This window comes from Loxodonta africana, chromosome 27 (genome assembly GCF_030014295.1).
Source record: "Loxodonta africana isolate mLoxAfr1 chromosome 27, mLoxAfr1.hap2, whole genome shotgun sequence".
In the NCBI taxonomy this organism is placed as follows: Eukaryota; Metazoa; Chordata; class Mammalia; order Proboscidea; family Elephantidae; genus Loxodonta; species Loxodonta africana.
Window position 1 is genome coordinate 14,108,965 of NC_087368.1, and position 10,454 is coordinate 14,119,418.

At 44.9% G+C, this 10,454-nt stretch overlaps 1 long non-coding RNA gene across 1 annotated transcript; it reads left to right on the forward strand.

The window, feature by feature from the left end:
- The first annotated feature begins 680 nt into the window (after positions 1-680).
- LOC135228753 (uncharacterized) lies at positions 681-9,610 on the forward strand. Its single transcript, XR_010319554.1, has 3 exons — positions 681-863; positions 1,040-1,154; positions 9,448-9,610. It is a non-coding gene; the product is annotated as an uncharacterized LOC135228753 (long non-coding RNA).
- The last annotated feature ends 844 nt before the right edge of the window (positions 9,611-10,454 follow it).

A 10,454-nucleotide genomic window follows, 5' to 3' on the forward strand; every position in this document is an offset into this window, starting at 1 on the left:
AGGCCCCTGATGTGGGTAGGTGAGTACCCTGTTTAATAGGCAAAGCAGTGTCAAACATCAAAAACCTACCCCTCCACCACACAGCTGAAACAGTTGAAATGACATTTCGAGCAGATACATTTGCAGTCTACCAACAAGGGCCTAATCTGAAATGGGCCCACACAGGTCCCTGCAGGGGTTAAAGGTGTTCGAAGTCTGCCTGAACAGGACCTGCTTCTGTCCTGAGCCTCCCAGCTTAGTGGAGCTGGCAGGTTATCTTTTCTCTCAAGGCCAGGGAATGGCTCAGAGTACGCAGCAGGACCTATCTCAGGCCCAGGGAAATCGACAGCCACTGAAGCCGGCTTGGGGGCTGGCGGTGTGGTAAAATAAATGCAAGTACTTAGCTTTTGCCAAGAGTGCTGTTCTTCTCTGGTTGGGGAGATTTGAGTAGACTGTGCGGCCTGCTGTCTCTCCCTGAGGAACCCGCATCCCGTACATTACCACCAGCTCTGCTGTGGTTGTTCTGGGGAATTGTGCCTGAGTGGCGCTGGTTCCTGCCGAGTCAGGTCTGGCAACTCCTTGCCGCTTCTGAACCATCTCTCCGTCCCCCTGCGGCTCAGCTCAGTCCGATTTCTGAACTTTGCCTGTGATGTTCAGGGCTCCTACCTTCTCATATATATAAACCTTTCACTTGTTTTTTTTTTTTTTGGTCTTTGTTGTAATAGGGATCGCTGGAAGCATCTAACTACTCCACCATCTTGGCCCCGCCTTACCCCAGAGCAACCTTAGAAATTGTTTAGAGATGGCAAGACTGTTGTCATCCTGGGTACCTGGATCACTGCATTGAGAAAGCCCACCACAGTGACGGGCCTGTCACCTGTCCGGTATGTGTACAGGAGCCAGAAGTAAACTTTTATAGAGCTTGAGACATTATATTTGTTTGGGTCTATTTCTTAAGCGCTTAGCCAACTCTAACAAATACATTCAAGCAGTGACCTAGTACTTGAAGTTGTGGGTCTTTTGGCCTAATGCATTCATTCATTTTTTTTGTCTCTGGCAGTTGGTGATTGATCGATCGTGGTCCAGCATGCAGAAGTGAGTGTGTGGTGAAAAGCAGCAGAGCTGATGAGTTGTGAAGACGTGTGTTTGAAGGCTGCCACACTCCCTACTCCAGGGTAAGGCAGGGGCAGTGGCTGCCATTGTTACTCTGACTTTGCCAAGTCATAGGGACTCTTGTCTCTCCAGCCTCTCGAAGTTACTGCAACGGGATACCCGGCCTGTGAAAAGTTCCCAAAGCATCTATTGATTCAACTCATAGACAACATGCTAGTCAGTAATTGTGAAGAGAAAACCATTAGGTTTTGGGTGATAGGATGGAATTCATTTTGTGCATTGAAATATCTCAGGCATTATTAGGGACTTCTTTGTATGAGATGTGATTTTCCTAGGACCAGGAAATGGTTGTTGGACCTTCCTGAGGTGTGTTGTCCAGAATGGAACCAGGTCTGATTGCCCTTTTCCTTTACCCTATCAGGTTGTTAGCTCTGCCAGCTCACATTCCCTCAACCACCATCCTCCTTCTCCGTGGATCACTTTCCTTAACTATTCTTTCGTTAGTTACTTTTTCTAGAAAAGAAACAGCTTGCCAGAGAGTTGAGGATTCCAGGTTTGGTGGATAATAGCATTAGCAAAGCACATGGTTCTGCCAGTTCCGCTTTATCCTTTGTCACTGGTGGTCACGTGTCCATTTATTCATCTCTTTACAGTTCCTAGTGATTCAGGTAAGGAGCCCTGGTGGCACAATTGTTAAGCACTTGGCTGCTAACCATAAGGTTGGCAATTTGAACCTTCCCAGTGGCTCCATGGGAGAAAGACCTGGGAATCTGATGGCACCTGAGAACAGTGAATCAGGCATTGGCATTGGGAACATTAATTATGGCCAAGGCTGGCTTTGAGCTCTCATTTGTGCTGAAGATTCCTGAGGCCAGAAGGAGAAAGTCACTGTTTGGTGTACTCTTCTGAGAGTCCAGGTGGAAGTCTGGGAAGAAGGGGTAGAAAAGATACCACATCTCTTTCCGAGCTCTCCAGCTTCTATAGCTTAAACTGAAATCAGACTCCTTGGAGAGAAATTTACAACTAATAAAATCTAGGCAGAGCCAAGGGTGGTTCAGAAAGAGGGAGAGGAAGTGAAAAATTAAAAAAGAAAAGTTGTATTCAGCTTAAAAACTGTTTGGAGTGTTGTCTTAAGCTTCCTTTAGTACTTTGGAGCCCTTACTAGATAATGTCCCATTGCCAGCCTCAGACAGAGGGCGACCAGAAAGGCTGATGTCCTTAGATGCCTCACATGGCTCGGTAATGAATGTAATTTACTGAGCAAAACACACAACTAGGGGCTGTAGATCTCTGGAGATTCCCATCAACATACATCATTAGTGGTCTGGAGTGACGCGTGTGTGTGGACGAGTAAAGCAGGAAAAACGCAGCTGCAAGAGCATGTCATCAACCGAAGACTCCAGGTGAGCAGCCAGGCACAGGGAGACCACAGCTCAGGGGTTGGAGGTTGCTAAGGAAAGGAGCTGGTCCTGCCAGGTTTTCTCAGTAAAAGAAAAGAGTTGGGCTTTGTGAGCTCTACGCGTTTCCCTCTATGACTCCCTGTATCCTCTGTTTGAACAGTAACTAAAAAGCATAGCATGTCAGAAATAGCAGGAGACTGGCATGTGTAAATGCTGTACAATGATAAAATTGTAGAGTAAGCCATTCTTTAACTATTAGTTAGGGGCCAAAGAACGTAATCCTAGAGATACCAGTAGACCAGAGTTTCTCAACCTCAATGCGGTTGACATTTTGGTCCAGACAGTTCTTGTAGGGGGGTGGGGGGGCGGTTGTTGGAGGATGTTTAGCAGCATCACTGGCCTCTGCCCACTGGATGCCAGTAGCACTGCCCCCTTCCCCAATTGTGACAATCAAAAATGTCTCCAGACATGCCAGGTGTCTACAGGAAGGGGGCAGGGGCACCAAAAGAGCCCCAGTTGAGTGACTACAGTGGGAGATACAGGAATTTAATCTCACTCTGAGTTTCTCTGGGAGTGTATTTTAATGATTTAACCTCATCATGCCTCAGTTTCCCGACCTGTAGACACAGTCTAAGGAAGTAATGTGCATAGTACTGTGTGGCAACTAGGGGTTCTATAAGTGCTCAGAAACAATACCTGCCTGCCCCCCACATTTCCAGGACCCAAAGATCACTCTTAATCTTTGTGATGGCAGTAAGTGAGGGGCAGTGGGAATTCAGAGAAGGGTGAAGCCTCAGTGGTGTGGGAAATGGTGAACAGTACCGGCATCTGAGTTTACTTGAAGACATCCTGTCCTAGTTTATTGTGACAGTGTATTCTGGATGAAGGCCTTGTTTTGGAGTGGAAAGGAAGGGGAGGGTGGAGAAGGCAGGAAGGAGGCTGCTCAGAAGAGCAGCCAGGAAAGTGCACTCAATGGGGCGATCTTGTAGTGTGAAAGTGAGGCATACATAAGTAGACCAGAGGACACAGAGAAGTAACCCCCAAATCAAAATATATTTTCAAATGACTGCTGATACAGAAGAGTTTTTGCAGGTAATTAAGGAAGACCAGAGACTGTTTGGAGAAGTCTCTTTGTTCTAGAGCCTTTACATTTCTGTCTCCTCTCTTTTGGAATATGGAAAAAAGATGTCTTCACATATGCTTTTGATAAACGCTTTACTATGATATGTGTGTTCTTTTGTTACTCTTCAGAAGTATGTGTTGGAAAGGTGAAAAAGGCTGTAATCCTGATCTAGACCCAAGTGATCTGCATTATTTTGATAGAAAGCACCAACTCGACTCTAAGGCAGGGTCAGTGCAGGGATTAGACATAAACTATCCTGGCGGGCTTGCATTCACCCTTACTGTGCTTCTGGTCTCTGTAGCATTAGACACACTTACAGAGTTTCTGACAAATGTGGACAGATCTTCGATCTAATACGTGGAGAAGCCGTCTTAGACAGGTAGCCTTGTTTATTTATCTTCTCTCTACGCTGCATTTATACTACTAGGTGTTAAGTTTTTACTAGAAGAAAGGGCACTTCTGTGTAGCAGAAAGGGGACAGTGAGAGAAAGTATTTTGCTAGATAGGTTGGTGTCTTAGTCATCTAGTGCTGCTGTAACAGAAATGCCACAAGTGGATGGCTTTGACAAAGAGAAATTTGTTCTCTCACAGTTTAGGCGTCTAGAAGTCCAAATTCATGATGCTAGCTCCAGGGAAAGGCTTTTTCTCTGTGTGAGCTCTGAGGGAAGGTCCTTGTCATCAATCTTCCCATCCCAGGAGCTTCTCAGTGCAGGGGCCTTGGATCCAAAGGAAGCGCCCCCCTTGTGGTTGTGCATTCTTGGTGGTAGGAGGTCGCTGTACTCATTTCTCTCTTTTATATCTTGAAAGAGATTGATTTAAAATACAAACTAATTTTGTAGATTGAGTCTTGCCTCATTAACATGACTGCCCCTAATCCCACCTCATTAACATCTTAGAGGTAGGATTTGCAACCCATGGGAAATTCCATCAGATGACAGAGTGTTGGACAGTCATACAATGCTGGGAATCATGTCCTAGCCAAGTTGACAAACGTTTTAGGGGGGACGCAATTCAATCTGTGAGAGTTGGTGTTTGAATAGTTGAAGTTTTCATTCTAGTGGTACTCAGAGTGTGGTCCTAGCAGCATCAGCATTACCTGGGAACTTGTTAGAGATGTAAATGATTGGGGCTCAACCCAGACCTCCTGAATCAGAAACTTGGGGTTGGAGCTCAATAATCTGTGTTTTAACAAGCCCTCCGTGATTCTGACGTATGCTAAAATTTGAGAGTGCTGCTCTTGTGATGCGTGATATGGTGAAATCTTATGCATAGTGTCTGTGTGTGTATGGAGGGCAAGGGTTAAGGAAGTGTTTTATCAGGTAGTCAGAAGATGAGTAAGATTGTCTTGTGACATACTTTTGGATTATTTCCCTGGTCCATGGTATAAGCCTTTAACTATGCTGTCTAGTACAATAGCCACAAGCCACATGTGGCTATTTATATTTAAACTAACACAACTAGATACAATCAAGAAAACTTACTCAGTTGAACTAGCCACCTTTCAAGTGCTCAGGAGCCACATATGCTTAGTGCTGCCTTATTAGAGAGCAGAGATGTAGAGCATGTTCATCATCACAGAAAGTTCTATTGGACAGCACTGTTTCAGCCTGTAATGACCCCTGTTTGACTCATACAGGCTGGAAACCCCCAGTTGGAGGATGGTGTGTTCTAGTTAAGTGAAGACCTCAACTCCTTTAAAGCAGAATTGAGTTTCGGACTTCTGTACCCCGGGGAGACTTTCACTTTGTAGTTGTATCCTGGTGAACTTTGTATCTTGTGCTGACATCTGCCTGGAATAGAAAGTGCTGTATGTCTCTGTCCCACATAACTGCTTCTAAAACATTTGCTCTTTAATCTGCTAAGCTGTCTCTTTCCATTTGGTCTCCCCGTGCCCTGACCAGCGGTAGTAAAGCTTGTTTGTGCAGAACGTCTCTTTGAATACTGCCTAGAGCTTTATAAAGAGTCTGGAAGAGGTGGCAAGAGAATTTGACGTCTTCTGTTTCCCCAGAGTGCCTCAAAAAACTGTTTCGCAAGAGGATATTAATTTATAAACTTAATCTGTGAAGAGTTATCCTCTGAAAAATTAATCTCTAAAGTGAAATTTCAACGGATGTATTATACCACAGATTTAGTAATTAAGTCCTTTAGCAACATGGAGAAATTTTCAGTTGATACTCTATTGCTATTATCAAGCCGCTCTGGTGATGTAGTGTTTAAGTGCTCAGCTGCTAACCGTAAGGTCACGGTTGGAACCCACCAGTTGCTCACACGGAGAAAGATGGGGCAGTCTGCTACCCTAAAGATTACAGCCTTGGAAAGCCTATGTGGCAGTCTACTCTGTCCTGTCAGGTTGCTCTGAGTTGGAATCGACTGGATCGCAGTGAGTTTGGTTTTGGCATTGCTATTATCAACAATAGCAATAATTATTTAGTTGCTAAGAAATTCTCCTAATTAGAATAAATGAAAAGATGTGGAAATGCAGTGTTTAAAAGATGAAATTGAAAGCTAACTGGGCCCATGGGAGGGGGTATGAGAGTAAGAACTTTGTGTGCCTTTAGCATTATTGCTGGAGGTGAGGGAAGGAGGTGCATAGGGGATCACACTGACCTTTGGACAGCCTTAACTTGACTGGCTCACTTCTGAGGGAGGATGTTGCTTATTCTCTTACTGCTCTCCTGTCTGTAATTTGCCTTTCTTACCCTCTTTTTTCTGCCCAGAATGTTGGAGGGGGCCCAGTATTTCTCAAGGAGGGTGTATTGGCGTGATTTATCATTATATGGAATTGTCCTGCCCATTTTGGACATTTAGCATCCCTGGTCCCTTGATGCCCATGTTACTCCAACCTAACCAAGTCATTGTGTCAACCAAAGATATCCACCCCACCTGCAGTACACATTTCCAAATGCCTGTGATTGAGAATTACTGGCTGTTAAAGAGATGAGCTTGGTGTCTTTTTTGGGAGGGAGAAGTGATTAGAGTTGGTGAAGGTGCAGGTGCTCCGAGGGGCTGGATCATTAATTTTTGACATGACCTGGCTCCAAAGAGCTGCTTCTCGCAGTGCTAGAAGTGATGCTGGGAGCTGATTTTGTTCTATTAGACTAGAAGAATTACGTTCTGCTACTGCAAGACTTGGACCCAGAGGCTCGAAATCAACAGAGGCCTCTGTTACTGCCAAGGAGGGACCTAACTCATGGGCAGGGAGATAGTTCCTGGTCTGGTGCCACTCCAGGGTGTGTCTGCACTAACACTAGTTGCTCATTCGTACTCTACTTCTTAGCCATTTACATGACATGGCGTTTCCATTTAGGCTTCTCTTCTGGGGTTTTTCTGCTCGTGCTCGCCATTCTTGCTCCTACTACCTACTGATGGTCTGTGTATGGACCAAAGTCCAAGAAAAGAATAGACTATGATAGGTTCTGTAGTAGCTATCATCCCTTTTGGCCTAAGCTCTTAAACCAGGCAATCCTATGGATGCTGATACCTTCTCCTGGTCTGTCTTAGTCATCTAGTGCTGCTACAACAGAAGTACCACAAGTGAATGGCTTTAACAAAGGGAAATTTATTTTCTGACAACCTGGTAGGCTAGAAGTCCAAATTCAGGGCGTCAGCTCCAAGGGAAGGCTTTCTTTCTTTGTCGGCTCTAGAGGAAGTCCCTTGCCCTCAATCTTCCTCTGGTGGAGGAGCTTCTCAGGTGCAGGGACCTCAGGTCCAAAGGACAGGCTTTGCTCCTAGTGTTTCTTTCTTGGTGGTATGAGGTCCTCCTCTCTGCTAGTTTCCCTTTCCTTTTATCTCTTGTAAGATGAATGTGGTGTAGGCCACACCCCAGGGAAACTCCCTTTACATTGAATCAGTGACGTGACCTTAATAAGGGTGTTACAATCCCAGCTAATCCTCTTTAACATAAAATTACCATCATACAATGGAGGAAACCACACAATATTGGAAATCATGGCCCAGCCATATTGATACACACATTTTGGTGGTGGGGGTGGACATAATTCAATCCATACATCGTCCAAACATTTGTGGCCTAGGGCTACTTGCTTCAGTAAGGACTGTGGTCCTGGCAGTTTCCCTAGAAGGGAGCAGTGGTAGGATAGACTGATAGAGCATGAGACCCCTCTCCAGTGTAAACCAATAAACCAGTTGCCCTTGCATCATTTCTGACTCATGGTGACACCATGTGTGCAGAGTAGACCTGTTCCCTAGGGTTTTCAATGCCGTGAGCTTTCAGAAACAGATCAGCAGGCCTTTCTTCCAGGGAGCCTCAGGGTGGCTTCGAACTACCACCCTTTTGGTTACTAGTCAAGTGCTTAACAGTTTGCACCACCCAGGGACTCCATCTTTAGTATGTTGCTGTTGTTGGTCACCGTCAAGTCGATTCTGACTCATAGCAAGAGCGTGCGTGCAGCGTAGAAATGCTCCGTAGGGTTTTCAATGCTGTGACCTTTTAGAAGTAGATCACCAGGCCTGTCTTCCAAGGCGCCTCTGGATGGGTTCAAACTTCCAACCTATCAGCTAGTAATCAAGTGCATCAGCATTTGTGCCACTCAAGGACTTCTCTCTCTGGCATAGGGACCCTGAATTGTTAACTTCTGGAATCAATATAAATAGCATTTGTGGGTTATGTGCAGCATAGAGAATTGGAAGATGATTCACAAAACTTACGTGCTCTCATGTTCAGTAGCAACTGGGGAAAAGCATAAACCCTTTCTTTTAATTGAGACGATGGGCTGCATCTCAGTATAGAACAGTAGGGAAATTGCTAGACTAGATGATTGGGAAATGGGGAGTTGTATTTTCCATATGCATAGCCTGTTTTTTCCATCTGTAAAATATGATTCTCTCGGCCACTTATGTATCCCATGAGAATAATGCCTAGGTGACTGTCTAAATGTTGAAAGACGTTTTGACACCTCTGACAAGTGGTGTTCAACAGCTGGGTTTGTAAGATTCCAGTTCTGACAAAGAAAATAACTTGGCTTATTAGTCTAAAAATAAATTCCGTATAAATGTTGTCATTTTGGGGATTACTGTCTTAGAAAGTGTAGTTTAAATTTTTTTATAGTGGGTTTTATTCATGTGAACAAATGAGTGTGACTTTACAAGGGAATGTATTATAATATCACAGAAGGCTCTGTCCTGATTCCTGATTCTGTGTCAGGGTAAGAACGACGGTCCAGGTTCCACTGGGACCAGCACAGCTGTGAGCGGGGTGATCTGTGGCAGCACAAAGAGCTCACGATGTCGATGAAGTCATTTAAGGCTCTAACACTGAATTCTTCTCACCGAGTAGCTGGATCCCGGTGGCACTGCACACAGAGAATCAGTTGGCGCTTCCTTAGAGGGATGGAGCTTTGTCGATGGGGAGTCAGCAGAGAAGGGGTGCAGCAGGGCTTCTCCAGCTGGTGGGTGAGGAGAAAGTGTAGTTTGTTACCCAGGGGTGGCTGGGGTCAGCTTTCTCACCCAGCTGCTGACTACCGAAGTGAAAAGAACAGAGGAATCATTTGCTCCAGTTGCTCTTCTTTCTCTTCTTGAAGATTCCTACACCCTCTATGGAATTAAAAAAAAAAAAAAAATGAGAAGAGAAAAAGGTACAGAATTATGTATAGTTCATTTTAACATATGTATGTATATATATATGTATTTCTTTTGAATAGGAAGATTTATACAAAGATAACCATGTGTTGCCAGAAGATTAAAACCTTCAATTTTAATTTTAAATGAGCATTAATCTTGCAGGCTAAACTAGATAAAGGTAAAGCAGCTCAAATCTGTGCATATATAATTTTTTTTTACAGAAATAAAACAAAATTACCATTGTTCCCATAGGATCAGGAATTAACTTGCAGCAACCCTCGATGAAGATTCTGTAGCAATGGTAAAGACATCTGCTCCCTCCAGGATATAAAGAGATCCTGAGAGATTCTGAAAGATGGCTGAGAGCCTAAAATTAAAATCCTGGATCCTTGCATCCTGTCCTGCTGCAGGCCACTCCCTGTGAGTCCCCTGAGGGATAAATGTGCACCAGGGGAAGGACTGTGGGTGCAGATGCTTGATTGAGAACCTGTGACTGAGCACCCCCCATCTAGTGAGCAGCCCCGCCCTTCCCATTAGGTGCGGGAAGGGGCTATGCTCCTTGGTGCTGTCTCTCCTGAGCCCATCATTGGTTCTTGCCTTCGACTTCCAAACAAGTAAAGCTGTGGCTGACTTAATGTTTTTAAATGTGACCCGTTCCTAGCAGCCCACCTCCTTAGAGGGAGCATCAGAAACAAGGAAGAAAGCAGGCAAGGGGGAGCATGATTCTCCTAACTATCAATAGCTTTCCCTGTTCCACTAGAAAGAACTTTTATTGGTCACTTTTTTTTTCCCTCTTCTTATTTTATTTTATTCTTTTTTTTATTGGAGGCTGTGTCGAGGGAACAAGGCTGGGAGGTGGGAAAGTGTGTACCCCCCAGTTACTGGGTACTCTGTTTCCTGTTGGGAGCAGCATGAAGTTTGCCTTCCTGTCCTCCTTATCTGCAGTCCTTGGTGGCTAAGTTCCAAGATGGCAAATCAGCCAGCAGTGAGCTGGTGCCTCTCCAGCTGAGTAACCATGGCCCATTGGAAAGCAGTGGATACAGGGAAAAAGGGTGAGGGTGGGAAAGCATGTATCCCTGGTTACTGGGTGCTCTGTCTCCTGTTGGGAGCTCTGTGAAGTTGCCTTCTTGTACTCCTTGTTTGCGTTCCTTTGTGGCTGTGGTCCAAGATGGCAAATGCGTGCTGCCTTAGCTGGTAGGGGACCTCCACTCTGTAGTTCTCCTTGTTCTCTGTCAGTTTCTTATTCCATTTGGTGCTTG